The 17,035-nt window shown below is 33.2% G+C and overlaps 2 long non-coding RNA genes across 7 annotated transcripts in view; one reads left to right on the forward strand and one right to left on the reverse strand.

Annotated features, from left to right (window-relative positions):
- Nucleotides 1-17,035, forward strand: part of LOC144292277 (uncharacterized) — an 87,747-nt gene that overhangs the window by 57,633 nt on the left and 13,079 nt on the right. Inside the window, exons 6-7 of one of the 5 annotated variants that reach the window (XR_013359720.1) lie at nucleotides 15,250-15,298; nucleotides 16,827-16,924. The exons of 3 other annotated variants lie outside the window; for them this stretch is intronic. This is a non-coding gene — a long non-coding RNA (uncharacterized LOC144292277). The remainder of the gene's footprint in view (nucleotides 1-15,249; nucleotides 15,299-16,826; nucleotides 16,925-17,035) is intronic. One more of the 5 variants, XR_013359722.1, reaches the window with a different exon arrangement.
- The window catches only part of LOC144292313 (uncharacterized), a 47,531-nt gene that overhangs the window by 11,176 nt on the left and 19,320 nt on the right, over nucleotides 1-17,035 (reverse strand). For both annotated transcript variants that reach the window (XR_013359757.1, XR_013359755.1), the window contains one exon: nucleotides 1,216-1,293. This is a non-coding gene — a long non-coding RNA (uncharacterized LOC144292313). The remainder of the gene's footprint in view (nucleotides 1-1,215; nucleotides 1,294-17,035) is intronic.

Below are 17,035 nucleotides of genomic sequence, written 5' to 3' on the forward strand. Positions count from 1 at the left end.
CCCAGGATCAAGTCCCACATTGGGCTCCCTGCATGGAGCCTGCTTCTCTCCTGCCTATATCTTTGCTTCTCTCTCCCTCTGTGTGTGTGTGTGTCTCTCTCATGAATTTAAAAAAAAAAAATCTTAATAAAAAAAGTATAAATACATTTAGTCATGAGAACTGTGTGACAGCACAATCTTGTCTTTATTCCTTTGTACATGTTACCAGCATTTTTTAAAAAAATCTCACTAAGAACTTTTCAATAATTTTCCTACTAGTTAATTCTAATGATATCTTCATTTCTCAAATTCGTCCGTGAATCAAAATTCAAATGATTCTATAAACTTATTTTCAACATTATACAGTAAGATGCATGCGACAGATTAGCAGGCAAATCTTTAATCCAAAAGTGACAATACTTCAGTTCAGGACAGCAACAGGGCAAACCTCCAACACAAAAACCTCCAATGAGAAGAAATAAAGTTGAACTTTTAATTACCTTAATAAAGGTGAAAACATTTGCATCCAAAAAGTTTATAAAAGATCAAATCTGACCTACTTGCCCTTATAATGATCCACATTAAAACATTTTAAGAAAGCAAGTAATATGATAACATATGTTGAACAAATACAAATACAATGGACATCTTCATCTTAATGAAAATTTCTGATTGTACTTTGGAATGTAAGCAAATTTTCAATTATTTTTCAGCCAGATGCCTATTGACTGAGATCTTATAGTTCAATAAAAATTTTTAAGTTAAAATATTTCTTTAGTTTGCATTTTTGAAGAAAATAATTAAGTTTGTCTGCAAAAATAAACTGGAAGGCCAAAGAGAGTTTTGTTACAAAGTGATGATGGTACAAGGAGGCAGATGAATAACACCATCCATCACCATGACATTGGGTAAGAGCAGAGGTCATGCAATCCTCCTGAAGGGTTTTATTTACATATACCTGCTGAGGTTCTTTATGTCCAACTTAGGAGAGTAGAATGGGTTTCAAGTAGAATATTTGTTTTTTAAAGTTAAATTTTCTAAATGCATGGAGGAACACATACCAATTTTAGAATTCTATTGACAGTTTCATTGTTTATTTGTAAATTAATTTATTAAAAAAGATTTTCTTCTGAAGAAAGAGCTTACAAATTTCAGTCTGTGAACTAAAACCCTTTTTAGAAATTTTACATATAACTTATTTTTCCTTCATAAAAGTATTTTCTAGTAGTGTCTTACTGTTGCAAGAGATTGATATTTTCCTGTCAGTTGATCATTTTGGCTCTTAGCCACTCTCACTTTTGTCAGTTGTTTCCCCTAGAAACCAATAAAAAATTGACATAAGTCCTATTCAAACAATTAAAAACATTCCCACCATAGCAACTCTCTAGCCAAACTGGTATTTACTTTTTTCCTCCAAATAATGCAATACGCTCTCCATATAAGCTTACAAAATTTCTGTCTGAAGTGCAGTATTTGAAATAGCAATTCCCACTCTGTTCTAACTAGTTAAATATTAAGTCAGATTTTTACACTAGTAGCAATGGCAGACTTAAAACTCTGGGAGTGTTTGAGACTCTTTTTTGTCCTGCCCAGTTGTGCATGTGTGTGTCTAAAGTTACCACTTGTTAGTATTTAAAAATCTGGACATTTAATACAAAGTTGAGATTTTCTTATTCTCATAAAAATTGGGATATCTGACAACTCTGGGTCAAATCCTGCAGAATCCACTCAAGCTGAGTGGCTATTTCCCTGTTAGGACTTGACCTCCTCAAGGATGTGGCTTCCACTTGAGTCATGGGTTGACTCCAAAGGGTACTTCAGTTTATAAAATTGGATCTGAAACCTATCTTTCCTCCATTGGGTCCCAGTCTAAAACTCAAATTCCTAAAAACATTTTGAGCCTGGTAATCATTTCTTTTTTTTTTTTTTTTTTTTTTCTGGTAATCATTTCTGTTTCTGTCCCACTAGCTCTATTTTTATTTAAAAAGCTAATTTGGAACTTAGCATAAACATGACATGGTTTCACTAAATTATCAGTCTCCCAAGTGGATTATAAATCCATTAAGCATACACACTATATTTTGCATCAATATTGTATACCCTGATTTTTAGTATAATACCCTGAACACATAATGATTTTTATGAGAGTATTTTATTCTACTTATGGCTAGTATCTAAGGAAGTACTTATATTTTTTTAATAGAAATTAATTTAAATGAATGTGTTTAACACACATCTGGGCACTCTCCAACATGTATGTCACTGTCTCAGAAATCTCACAAGAAAACACTTGGTTTAATTTAGGCAATCATGTTCAGGTAATTAGTTTTGGTTCTAATCACTTGACTTAAATATTTGCAAGTTACATGCAGAATGGGAATCCTGGAAATAAATGTAGAAAATTAACACAGGCATAGTTTTTGATAACAAGAATTTGCCTCTGCCTGAGTCATGTTTCATATACTATGGAAATACAACTTAAAATTCAGAGGGTACATAATACTCCATGAAAATCATAGTTTCATTATGTAGTAAATGGAATATGTAAGATATATAAAATCAGGAATGGGAAAATCAAACAACGTAGATCATAGAATCAAAGCTCTTAATTAGAGTTTAAATTGTGACTTCAGATTCTTCAAATGCAGTTTAGGTACTTTCTAAATCATAAGGAATAGATTATATGTATGCAAATTAGAGCTTGTTTGATTGACAGAATGAAACATACTTTAGGAAAATATTTTAGTTATAGGTATCCCCTGCTTTAGGAAAGTTAACATTATGACACTTCACTTACAAAAGACCTAATATTGTACCTGTTTTCACTAACTGAAAGAAATCTGAAGAGGATTTTCACTTTTAGGAATAAAGGCAAAAAGAAAAAAAATAGTGTTCAGGGTTTGTTTTGTAGGAAGCCTCTATAAAGGCAGCACGCACCCCAAGCAGTGAGAGTGGCATAGCCAAGTTCCTCCCCTGGAAACTACACGCAATGTCTCCCCATCAAGCTGCCATTGTTTTGAGCTATGTCTGTGAGCATCTATGCTTCACCTCAACTGATTTTGTGCATCTGTTATCAAGATGTGTCCTAATGTATCAGAAAAAACTAAAAGAGGTTATACTGGGGGCCTGAAAATGCTCAAAAAATTTTTCCATATGAAGTAATGATAATGGTTTCTTCCCTTTATGCTATTTTGGCTTACAGAAGGCTTCACAGGAATGCTCAACTCCTGGAATGGGGTAGGGGGAAGCTGGACCTCAGATGTACTCTAGACTTTCTATAGAATTCTTAGTTAACAATTTGACTCTTATACTCTCACACAAACATATAGCTTTATAACTAGCATTCTTTCTATTATATACACAGGAGTTAAAAAAAAAAAAAAACTGTCATGGAGCCAACAGAAATAACTTTGAAGCTTCTACCATGAGGACTAGAGTTGAACTTATTAGGCTGCTTATCTCCAGTCAGTCATATCAGTATAACATTTCAACCCTAATTTGTGTTGTATATTTATGGTACTAATTTAGTTTTGGAAATCAAATCAATTTTTAATACATATTTCTTGATTTAGATAATAATTACATTGTTCGCTCATTAATTATACACATTATTGGTAAATATTTGAATTGTTAGAATGACTGGTAAAATAAAAAAGTTTGTAATTATTTCTATCATTACCCTGGCAATTTCACATTTTAAAACAAACTATTTTAATTTTGATTTATCTTGAAGTAAACTGTCCCTTTTAATATCCCAGAAAAACTGAACTATAAAGATAAAATATGATGAATTTCAAACATACAGTAAATAATTTTCAAATAAAGGAAAAACCATCATAAGCCACAAAGGAAGAGGGAAATCCAAGTAATAGGAACACATCTGAGCTAACTCTTGAGCAACACACTAGAGATAACACTCCTAAAATTTGACCCAGGAGGTAAGTAATTCCTGTTTTAGGAAGAGGAACATGTAGAACTGCTGAAACTCCAAGTGATGGTTCACAGATTCTTTTTTCATTTTAAGATTTATTTATTTATTTGAAAGAGAGAAAGGAGGGAGGGAGTCTTTCAAGCAGGCTCCCCGTTGAGCACAGATTCCCACAACCCATGAGCACATGACCTGAGCCAAAACCAAGAGTTGGAAGCTTAACTGACTGAGCCACCCAGGTGCCCCAATGGCTGACAGATTCTTGACCAAACTTTAGTCAGGTTCTCCTGAGCCCTCTTCTTGACTAGGACTCAACCTTTATTTATTAAAAATGATTGGAGAAAAGCAGCACATATGATTTTATCTAGCTCACCAACTCTCCTTGACACACACACACTCATAGACACAAAATAAGAGTCCTGAAAAATAGCTTCTAACAGCTCCAGGCCACATCCCTGGGATGAGTCCAACTCCCTTTACAATGCCTGCCTGAGATAGAGTGAGGCTGCCAAAAGAACTTAGTATTTGTTCCAGTCATCACTGGAACAGAGGGACCTGGTCTCCTGGTCTCTGTAGGAAGATAGGAGCCTAAGTTACTCAGCCAGTTAGCAAACTGGCCTAGTCACATGACCCAACCCTTCTTCCTAATTTTGTAAATTTCCACTTCCTTGAGTCCACTCAACCTCCCTTAATTCCCTATCCTTACTCCCTCACTCTCCTTTTAAGATACCCAGTCACCTCTATACAAATGGAAGTTGAATTCTGTTCATGGGGGACCCTCACCAACTACAATAGTTTATTATTGAATAAATAGTGTCTTTGCTTTGTCTGTCTTTGAAATGATCTATGCAAGAAATGGAGTATTAAAGACACACTGTTCACCACCCAGAAAAAGATAAAGAGATGACTGAGAGAGAAAAAAATAAACTATAAGAAATCAGTAACCCAAACCTCTAACCTGAATTAACTATAAGAAATTACTATTCTAAATTTCATAAATCATTTGTCACATCTTTTTTATTACCCACAATTTATTGAACTGGAAGGTAATTAACTCTGTGCAAAATTAGTACAAAATTAAAAATTGCAAAAAGAATAAAAGAGGGGTGAAAGTAAGAATGAAAAGAATCAAAGACCTTCTGAATGAAAATGTTAAAATAATTTGAAAGAAACCATAAAATAAGTATATTTGAAAATCAAAGAGAAAATTAAAATGAAAGAAAATATACAATTATATGTAAAAGAAGGCAAAATTGGAAAAAGAATCAAAGTTTTCTAAAATTGAAAACAGTGACTATAGCATAACAATGTTCCTTTTCTTATCAGTACTATTCCCCATTTTTGCTTCAAATAGAAATTCTATTTTATTTTTTCAAATATTCTGTATCTTCTACCTAATACCTCTGAAGATGCTATTCAAGACCAACTTCCAAAGACAGATCTGATTGGTACACAGAAAATTCCACTACATAGCTAATGATTCTAGAATGGGAATTTATGAGAATTTGACTCAAGGAAACAGGATGGAAAAATACCATTGTACTAAAAAAGAAAATGTTTAGTTTTTTCAATTGGACTATGTTTTATAGGAATATTCTGCCTATATATCATATATATCACATTATACCTATATAATATAATGATATAATATCTCAACATAATATAAATGGTAAATTATATATTAGTATACATTAAATGTTATTATGGATTAGGCTATTTGTTGAATTGTAAAGATAAATAGAAAATGGCAAAGCAAAAATGTGGAAAAGAAATTTGATGCTAAAGACATAAACTAAACTGCATAACAGATCTATCCTGGAGGCTATACTACCTCTAGACTTCTTCTTATACAAGTATTTTTTCTGGTTTTCTGTTACTTGCAAGCTACATCTTCACTGACACTGAAATATAAAAATCGGTGGACAGGTGAATACAAAGTAAGTTAGGTAAGTCAAAAGAAAGCATAAAGATGATGTGAGGAAAAATATAAAAAGGGATTTTTATCACAAGTTAAAATACAGTAACTGGGGATTTAAAAATCTAACTGAAAGGTTTTTTGTTTCCACTTTTTAAAGATTTTATTCATTTATTCATGACAGAGAGGCAGAGACACAGGCAGAGGGAGAAGCAGGCTCCCTGAGGGGAGCCCAATGCAGGACTCAATCCCAGGATCCCAGGATCACAACCTGAGCCAAAGGCAGACACTCAACCACTGAGCCACCCAGGCGTCCCACTAAAAGGTTTTAGTAAGAGACAAAATACTGATCTATACTTGTACACTATATAAATAACCTTACAATCCATATTATTTAGATACTTTACTACCTATATCATCTTTACATAGTATCTCTTCATATATTTTATACTCTTTCATATACAATGTATAAGAATATATACATTTATGAATATATACATATACATGAATACATATACACACATATATATACGCAGGCACACATTTGTCATATACCAGAAGTGTCAAACGCATTCACAACAAAAATAAGAGGACTGAAAAAAAAATAAAAAATAAGAGGACTGAATGATTGAGAAAGTCACAAAATGAAGTAGTAAATTTTCACTGCTGGATATATTATCAATATATACTTCTTTACAATCTGTTGTCAAATTTCAAATTTTAATACATATTTCTTGATTTAGATAATAATTACATTGTTCGCTCATTAATTATGCACATTATTGGTAAATATTTGAATTGTTAGAATGACTGGTAAAATAAAAAATTTTGTATTTTTACAAAATTTATTTGTATTATACCTTGCTTTTCTCAATTAATTTAGGCTTCTCTAAGAATGCCTCACAACTCAATAACAGTACACGCCACTTACTCTATCATTTAAAATAAATTTTATTTGAAAATGGAATAATTTCCAAATGATTAGAAATTTACTTCATGTATTTAAACTGCTATGTGGTATTCCATTGTATTAATAGATCCATTCCCATTATGGTGAATTAAATCTCTATAACCTAATTTATGTTAAAACTTAAATGAGAAGAGTTACATAGGTTCAGTATGCAATTATTAAATAAAATAAACATATTTTATATAATATTTTTTAGCTTCAGGCATATATTTGATATTTTAAACATGGGTGGTAATGTTACACATTAAAGGAGAAAATGTGAGAATAGAGGAGGAAAGCACAAAGGCATCTGTAATTATTTTACATATAAATATATGCATAAAGCAAAGAATGAAATATATATAACATTTAAATATTCTGAGTAATGAATATATGGGTATTCACAACTTCATTTTCTGTTCTTCAACATAAAATTGCCAAAACACAAATATATAAACATAAGTTATAATTCTGTTATATTATAAAAATAAATTCTGAGGGCTCATTGTATCTATGTGTACTGGATAGCAGAATTGCATGGTTGATAATTTACAAATAACTAGATGTGGAGAGAAGCTGAGTGGATGACCCTGGACAAGTAATTTGACTATTTTGAATCTCTGAAGCCTTATCAATAAATAAAAGCAAAACAATAACAGTGCTTGCCTTGTATAGTTGTTTTGAAACTTAAATTAGACAACATATATAAAGTTCCTGAAATATAGAAGGGAATAAGCAAATGTTCATTCTTCTCTCATCAATAAATATCCAGTTTCTTTTGTAATTCATGGCAGAGGACAAGAAGTTTCAGTTGCCTTCATCCTTAATCACCTGCTTAATCAATTATTCTAAGAATATTTTATGATATTCTGATGCTCTCAAGGCAAGCATTATTCCATTTTAGAATTTTCAAAAAGCCAGATTAACCAGAATTCTAGGGAAACAATATTTAAAACATTTGCGATATTGTACATGACTAGCTTACAGGTTTTAGGTATATCAAATTTTTTTTTCATTTTATTGGTGTTTGAATATTACCTCATTATTTGCTCAGAATCATTCCAGAAATTTTACTTTTATTTAAATTATATATAGGGGATCCCTGGGTGGCTCAACGGTTTAGCGCCTGCCTTTGGCCCAGGGCGCAATCCTGGAGTCCCAGGATCGAGTCCCGCGTCGGGCTCCCTGCATGGAGCCTGCTTCTCCCTCCTCCTGTGTCTCTGCCTCTCTCTCTCTATCATGAATAAATAAATAAATCTTTTAAAAAATTATATTTAAATTGTCAATATATTTGTACTATAAATGGTATACTTTCTCTTGAAACTAATAATAATTAAAATAATAAATAAAAGTTTTGAAAATGGGCAGGTTTGTTTTGCCAGCCTCTTTTCTTGTGCATAGTATTGGAGTTAGGGCATTACTGAATGCCAGTAGGATTAAATAAGGCAAAGTGGCTTTGAAAATACCTTTAACTTTGAGATTTGTCCTTTTCTCAGCCTGATATTCTTTGACTAATATTTAAGAATATGTTACCCTAGTAGGAGATAAGAGGTAGAAAGCATTCTAAAAAGTGCAATCCAGTATTGCATAATAAGGTATTCTCATTCTTACAAACCAATTTTTATTTATGGTTTGATACATAAGTGTCACATCATCTATCTTTCAAAAGAGGTAATATTTTGACAAGGCAGGAAATTGTACACCAAAATATATTTTACCCACATACACACACAGGTGCACATAAATACATATTCTCTTTCCTGAATTTGAAAACTTACTACCTATAGAAGAATACTTACTTTTCAAATATTTCTATTAAATGTCATCTAATGAACAGAAATTTAAATACAAAATTTAGACTGTATTTGGGAAATTTAGGATTGTAAATCCACTTCCTAATGTTGTAACACTCACGGTAGTCTGTATCCCATGGCTTTCTAATAATTGTAATCTGCTTTGCCCCCTGTGTTAGAGATATAATTATGTTAACAGCTTTCCTACACAGGCACCATACATTGCCATTATGAGGCTAACTTCATTTAATTAGCATCATGTAGTAAATTAGCAGTTATAAGGACTGCTGGGTACAAGGGGATCTCCATTTTCTCACCATTTACTTAATCCTCAGTCAATGTTAAGATTACTGCTCAATGAATTTCCCTAGCAAAATCACCCTCCTCAGATGTTGTGATTCAGCATTTGTATGGATTTGGAACAAACAGTTTTCTCTAGATGCCCACAAATTAGGATTATTGAAATCCCATCCTGTTCCTTGTTGGAAAGACACAGGAATACAGAGGGACAATGCCCATGTGAATGCATTCTTTTTCTTTCAAAACAACTATTTTTTTAAACGACTTGATGAAAAGGAGTGTTAGCTAGAAAGTAAATGGAAAGGCAGAATGAATCCTTTTAAAAGGAAGTTCCCAGATTTTATTTGTATTTTCTTAAGCAGATCTTTTTATGCCTAATGCTTGGTGGAAACACACAAAAATAAGAGTAAATTACATTATTATTTATCCCATTATTGGACCTATAGTGTGCTGTGAAGATGACTAACTTCTGTGATTGTGTGTATATGCTTGGTGATTCATTGTTTTCAACCCTATTAAGAATTATTTTCAGAGTGGTACAAACTACCAGTTTTAGGAGAAATTATCAAAATCCTAGGCCATCAGGAAAAATCTATTATTGCTTAATATATAAGAGACTTGATACATACTTAAAATGTCATCTTATCTTGGGGTGCCTAGGTGGCTCAGTCAGTTAAGCATCCGACTCTTGATTTTGGTTCAGGTAATGATCTCAGGGTGGTGAGATTGAGCCCAAGACAGGCTCCGTGCTGGGTGTGCAGCCTGCTTAAGATTCTCTCTCTCTCTCTCTCTCCCACCCTCCCCCCGCCCCTTGAGCATGCATGCACTCTCTCTAAAAAAAAAATCACCTTAGTATTTCAATATAAGTTAATTCTTTTGCTGCATATACACACGTGAGTGATCACGCACATGCACACGTACACACTCCATAAGTAACTTCCAATTTGTGATTTTATGATCAGAATCTCTAACAATTCAGACTCCAGAAATACTGAAGACCTTCCCAAAGCATTGCAAAAAGTAGTCTAAAAAGTTCTGTTGTCTAATTTCCCTCTCACCCACATGTGCCCTGGCAAATAATATATAATCACTAAATATCACACGTGTAGAAAGCATTTCATATATGTCAAAAGTGAAAAAATCAGTCAATTTTTACTAGTTATCAAACAAACGGAAAGTGTGAGGATTTTTAGATTACAGACAGTCCTTGACTTACAATGATTTGACTTATAAATTTTTGACCTTATGATGGTACAAAAGCAATAGGAATTCAATAGAAAACATACTTCAAATTTTGATCTTTTCCAGGTTAGTAATAATCAGTAAGATACTCTCATGATGCTGGGCAGAAGGAGTCAGCCCTAGGGGATCACAAGGGTAAACAATTGATACATTTACAGTCATTCTGTACCCATATGGCCATTCTATTTTTCACTTTCAGTATAGAATTCAATAAATTACATAAGATATTCAACACTTTGTTATAAAATAGGCTTTGTGTTAGATGTGTTAGATGAACTTGCCCATCTGTAGACTAATGAAATTGCCCAACTATTAGATGAATTTGTCCAAATGTTCTAGGCACATCTGAGGTAGGCTAGGCTAAGCTAGGATGTCTGGCAGGTTAGGTACATTAAATGCACTTTCAGCTTATGATATTTTCAGCTTATAATGGCTTTATTGGGTCATAACCTAATCCTGAGATCTGTACTTGTTTGGGGGTCCCCTCACCTAACAGGAATTTAAAATATCTGGATCCAGAATATTTGCCACGTGGATCTGTCAGTCATGATTCTCTACTGAATACTATGCCTTTTCTTGAGAAAGATTACCTAGCACCAGAAGCATTTCTGTAGGCCCAAGGAGGGGTTTCTGTCATTAATAAAAGCAGGCCCCCGAAGTACTGTATCTACTTCTCAGAGAAGCCAGGTTTTTTTGACTTTCAGCCTAGTTGGCTTAGCCGGCCCACTGCAGTAATTACTCTCAGAGACATAAGCCCAATAGTAATCTGTTTCATGTCTTGTTCAAGGCCATTTTACTTCCTTCCCTGGTTAGTCTGTTTCCATGGGGCCAGGAGAGCACAAAGGGTCTGCTGGAGCTCACACAAGTGAAACAGCTTGGCAAGGAGGATTGTCAATTCACACTCACTCCTTGGTTTACCTTGCATCTTGTGGAGTATACTTGAGTGCTGTCATTGCTGTCTTAAAATCTGGTGTCTCTGGCAACCACTCTGAGTGGACAGACAGCACAACCAACATATGTAGGGGAATTGATCTCTATGAGGTAATGTTGACCAATGGAACATGGAAGCTAATGAGTACATTTTTCTCCCATCATTTTCCTGGAGAGATTCTTTTGAGACATATTTGTCCATAGGGTCTCTATGTAGATATAACTTCCTAGCCTAGCCTAACCCAATTTCCCTTTCCTCTAAATCTTGATTTCTTTGGAATTTAGACCCCATAAAGTGTTAGCATATAGGCATTAGGCTCAATTGCCTGGGCAAATAAATCAGCTATCTACCCATCTGAAGAGAATGTGTAAGTCACTAGCCAGCTAGGTAAAAATCAGAGTAAATACATTAACTCATGTCTTTTACTCATGAGGAAACTACCTTTAATCAGATCCTAGTACTCTTACTTACAACTTAGATATGCTTCATTATTTTGTTTTGAAGCACATGATATTGGGAAGTAGCAAACTTCAAAAGATTATGAAGGATTTATACATTGTTGTCTTTAGGAGAGAAAGGTGACAGTAAGGTAGCAAGGACACATACTGAAAATAGAATACATGTTACTAACATTGTTCCAAGAGCCTTAAACACTTTAATATGTCTTGGAGCCATTACTGCTATAAAATACAACACCCAAACTAATTTTATAATAATTTCTGGGATTATTAGGAAAAACTCAAATTATATTTACTATGTTCTATGTAAAGAAGGTAGGCAAGTTCCTTGGAGAACTCTCAACTAAACAATTAAAAAATGTCTTGATGTTTACATTGGAGCTAGACATTCTGACAATCTAGCCATATAGAACACTTTATTCTCTAAGGTTCCAGATCACGATTTTATCTTTTTTAAGAAGCTAAATATTTCATATGGCAATTTGAAAATACATAGAAACATACTCACAGTAGTAAGGAAAGATCAGACAGTGGCAAACCACAACTATTTCTTCAGTTCTGGCTTGAATGAGATTAATATTCCTAAATATAAACCAGAGGCAGGTGGGGAGAGACAGAAAATCGGAAAGGACCCAAAACTAGTAAGAAGAATAAATTAGTAATAAAGAAAAAAAATCTGACAAGAAAAGCCCCAGACCTGATGGCTTTACTGCTGAATTCTCAGAAACATTCAAGGAACTAACATCAATCCTGCTCAAGCTTTTCCAAAAAATTGAAGCAGATGAAAAACTCTGATGAATTCTAAGAAGCCAGCATTATCCTGATAGCAAAGCCAAATACACTACAGAAAAGCTACAGACCAATTACTTTTATGAATAACGATGCAGAAATCCTCAATAAAATAATACCCGACCAAATTCAATAGCATATTAAAAGAATTATATACCATAATCAAGTGGGATTTTTTTCTTGGAATGCAAGTTTCCTTCAACATAAGAAAATAATTCAATATAAGATATTAGATTAACAGAATGAAGGATAAAAACTATGTAAATACTATTATTTAAATTGATACACAAGAAGCATTTGACATATACAGCAAAAATCATACTCAATAATAAGAGACTGAAAGCTTTTCCACAATATCAGGAAGAAAATGCCCACTTTCACTACTTCTATTAAATTTCTTTCCAATATGAAATTGGAAATCCTATCTAGAGCAATTGGGCAAGGAAAACAAGTCATCCAAGTCATAAAGAAAGATGTAAAGTCATCTCTATTTAACAGAGGATATAATCTTGTCTGTAGAAAACTCTAGAGATTCTACAAAAAAAAATACTAGAATTAATAAACGAATTTAGCAAAGCAGCAGGATTCAAAGAAAGCAGCAAACAAAACTCAACTGTACTAAACAATTTAAAAGGAAATTAAAAAAAACAATTCCACTTAATAATAAATATTTAGGAATTAACTTCTCTAGTAAGTTGAAAGATCTGTACAATAAAAACTATAAAAACATTTCTGAAAGAAATTAAAGAAGACGTAAATGAAAAGAAAGACATCGTATGTTCATGGATTGGAAAAATTCATATTGTTGAGATCTCAATACTATACAAAGTGATGTACAGAATTAATGCAACCTTTGTGAAAATCCTAATGATTTATTTGTAGAAATAGAAAAATCCCCACTAAAATTCATATATAATCTAAAGGCACCTTCAATAACCAAAACAATTTTGATAAAGACATCAGGAGTCTCTTTCTGATGTCAAAGTTCAATATAAAGCTACAGTAATGGTACTAGCAAAAAGACACATGCACCAATAGAATAGAGTTCAGAAATAAACCCTTGCATATATGGTTAGATGTTTTTCAACAATGAGATACCACCTCAGATTCCTTAAGGTGATTATAAGAAAGAAAAAAAAAAAGAAAAGAAAAGAGAAGAGAAGAGAAGAGAAGAGAAGAGAAGAGAAGAGAAGAGAAGAGAGAAGGAGGGAGGGAGGGAGGGAGAGGAAAGGAAAGGAAAGGAAAGGAAAGGAAAGGAAAGGAAAGGAAAGGAAAGGAAAGGAAAGGAAAGGAAAGGAAAGGAAAGGAAATAAAAAAAAGAAATGGCAAGGATGTGGAGAAATTTTAACTCTTAAGCATTATTACTGACAACATTTAATAGTATAGCTGCCATGGAAAACATTACAGTGGTTTCTCAAAAAAATAAAAAGAGAAATACCATATGACCTAGCAATTCTACTTCTAGGTTTATACTTAAAAAATGCAAACAGGTTCCCAAAGAGATATTTATATACCCATATTCATAGCAGCATTTTTACAATAAATAGAAGCAACTCAAATGTCTATCAACAGGTAAACAGATATGTAACATGTACTATATACATACAATGGAATATTATTCAGCCTTATAAAGGAAGAACACTCTGACATATACTACAACATGGGTGAACCTCAAGGACAAAGTACTAAGTGAAATAGGCCAAATAAGACAAATGCTGTATGATTCTACTTTTATGAAGCAGATTAGTCCAAATCATAGAGATATAAGGTAGATCGGTGGATGTCTGGGGGTGAGAAGAGGAAGAAATGACAAGGAGTTACTGTTTAATGGATATAGAGTTTCAGTTTTGCAAGATGGAAATGAGTTCTGGAGATGGCTGGTGGTGTTGGTTGCACAAGAATATAAATGTACTTGATACCCATGAACTGTACAATTGAAAATGGTTATAATAATTTTTAAAATAATTTAGTAATTTTTAATTAAAAATTAAACAATTAAAAAATGGAAAACATATGCAAGACATATATATAAGGCAGAAATTGTTATAAGAACCTCACAATTGATTTCACTGAAGAAAAATTTAAGGTAGGTGTTAGAATTCTTAACTGATAGGAAAAGTGGCACAACATCTGCAAGTTCACACAGCTAGTAAGTGAGAAAGCTGGACCTGAACACAAGCAGTGGCAACAGTGTCTGTACTTCTGCACTCTTAACAATCAAATTACTATCTATTCTTGACAATGTAGTTAAAGACAAAAATGTCCTTGTGTGAAAGTTTCATTTTTTATTTTTGATAAGGGGAAGTGGAACAGTTCTTAGATCTATTATCAAAATGCCCTATTATGCCCCAAAAGAGATTTTAGCCTTAGTTCTCAAAGCTGTTAAAAATGATCAGGAAAGTGAATATTTAAAAGGATAAACAGAGGCGATCCTGGATGGCTCAGATGGTTGAACATCTGACTCTTGGTTTCCACTCATGTCATGATATCAAGGGTTTTTGATTGAGCCCCATGTTGGGCTCTGTGCTCAGCAGGGTCTGCTTGAAGATTCTTTCCCTCTGCGCCTCCCCCAGGTCATGCACTCGTATGCTCCCTAAAATAAATCAATAAAAGTCTTTAAAAAAATACAAAAAGAATGAAGAAAATGGTAAGAAATAAAGGAGCAATGCTGAGTAGCAAGAACTGTGACTGTGGAATGAACTGGTCCTGTGCTTTTAGATGGAGTAAGGGCACACTGGGAATCTGAGATTCATGACTGAATTCCTTTCTGAGGCCAGGATCTATTTTGTGCCAGCCTTCGTGCTCAGAGCTTTCATAAATGTGCCTTCACTTCATCTCTCACAGTGATTCTGCTATAGGAAAACCATTATCAATTTATTTCCATAACATTGTTTTATATTATGAAGAATATTCCAATTTGAAAACCACTTTTCTCCAAACCATTTTTAACTTTGTATATTATTAGGTAATGACAAAGCATTGTCAGTTTTTTTCTTGGACTTCAACAAATTTGGGTAAGATATTTTTCTTGTTTTGTTTGATTTAAATCAATTCATTAGAGAGTTTATCTTTTAAATTAATTCCCTTTATCACCAAATCACATTCTGATTTCCATCTCCCCTTACTGAATTTATACTACATTTTTAAATTTAATTATGTTCTTATAATATGTGCACTATTTTTTTCTGTGCATGCATTTTTCCTTCTGGAAACTATCTATTTTCCCTATAGTTAGGGGAAACAAATATGCTCATTACAGCAGTAAGAGAACTGGGCATGGTTTATGGCAAGTTAGTTATATCGTGGTGCCTCAGTCTACTGTGTTCTTTCTATAACAAATAAAGTGTGCCATTTTTGCATTGATGGGCCACCTGGATCTTATTACTTTGGTCAACCCAGTACTTTTGCATTAGCCTGCCATTCTTACCAAGTGTCTGTCAGTGTGTGTCTTGTATGTGTGAAGCTTATTTTTTTCCCACAGATGCCAGTAATGTGCTTGCTCTTATTCACCAAGTCAAAATAAAACAATAATTGTTGATACATTTAAATTTGAAATTTCCATCAATCTGTGTAAATGCTGCCTATCATTTGTCATGATCAACGTTCATGGGAGATCGAGGGAAAATAGTTCAATCATCACAATACGTACTATTAACCACTGTCATATTTGAGTCTATAGTGTGCTGACTCTTAAAAAAAAAAAAAAAAAAACCTGTAAAATATATGCCAGAAAAAAGAAGAGCACATTACTAGAGGATGCATGCTGACCTTTTACCTCAGAGTAAAATGGGCTTATGATTTATTTCTATACCAATTAGCTAGAGCTTATAAGAAATTGCTAGCCAATTAGGATAACACAGAAAAGTGACCTTAAAGGCTATTCTTGTGCTTTAAATATAATTCAAAATATTGTTGATAATCTATAAAACTGTTTTATGATGTAGTTAATTTAGGTTTCAAGGTGAAGTATGGAACAGAAATAACCAGCTGGACTATTCAGACATAATGCTTTACTTTTAAATTGATTTTTTTCTGATTGAATTAGGCTTTGTAGTAAACATATATTTTATATCCATTAACTTTAAAGATTCAGTAATACTTTATAAGGTAAATTATTCGCAAGTAACACAGTTTTGTAACACTATATTGATACAAGCACATTAACATCGTTACCAATCAAGTATTCAAGTTGGTATTAGATTTAAACTTTTAAGTTAAAAAAAAATCACAATTTTTTTTTATTAAGTAAGTAAAGATACCACTACAAAACTGAATAAAGAAAATGTTTCTGGAGTGCCTAGTGGCTCAGCTGATTAGGAATCCAACTCTTGATTTCTGCTTGGGAACCAGCTTAAGATTCTCTCTCTCCCTTCGCCTCCTCCCAATACCACCCCCGGCTTGCCCACGTGCCCTCTCCCACCACCACCCTCAGTCTCTCTCTCTCTCTCAAAAAAAAAAAAAAAAAAAAAAAAAAAAGGTATACTTCTTATTGGAAACAAATTTAGAAGAAGTAAAAATTATAGTGCATTTTTTTCTCTTTAGATTTCTAACTCAACCTAACAAGTGTTGTTGACAATACAGTTCATGAGATTATCTGCATCAGGACAGGCTTATCTAAATCACAAATAAAGCGTCAAAAGGTAGGTTCTGTCATCAGCTAAAAAAGTGATAAAAATACCTAGGGCACAAGAGGTTTAGAATCTTTGCTTACATAAGAAAACTTTGATTTAGTTTTTAACACATCCTTTCTA

This window comes from Canis aureus, chromosome 2, assembly GCF_053574225.1.
Source record: "Canis aureus isolate CA01 chromosome 2, VMU_Caureus_v.1.0, whole genome shotgun sequence".
Classification (NCBI taxonomy): Eukaryota; Metazoa; Chordata; class Mammalia; order Carnivora; family Canidae; genus Canis; species Canis aureus.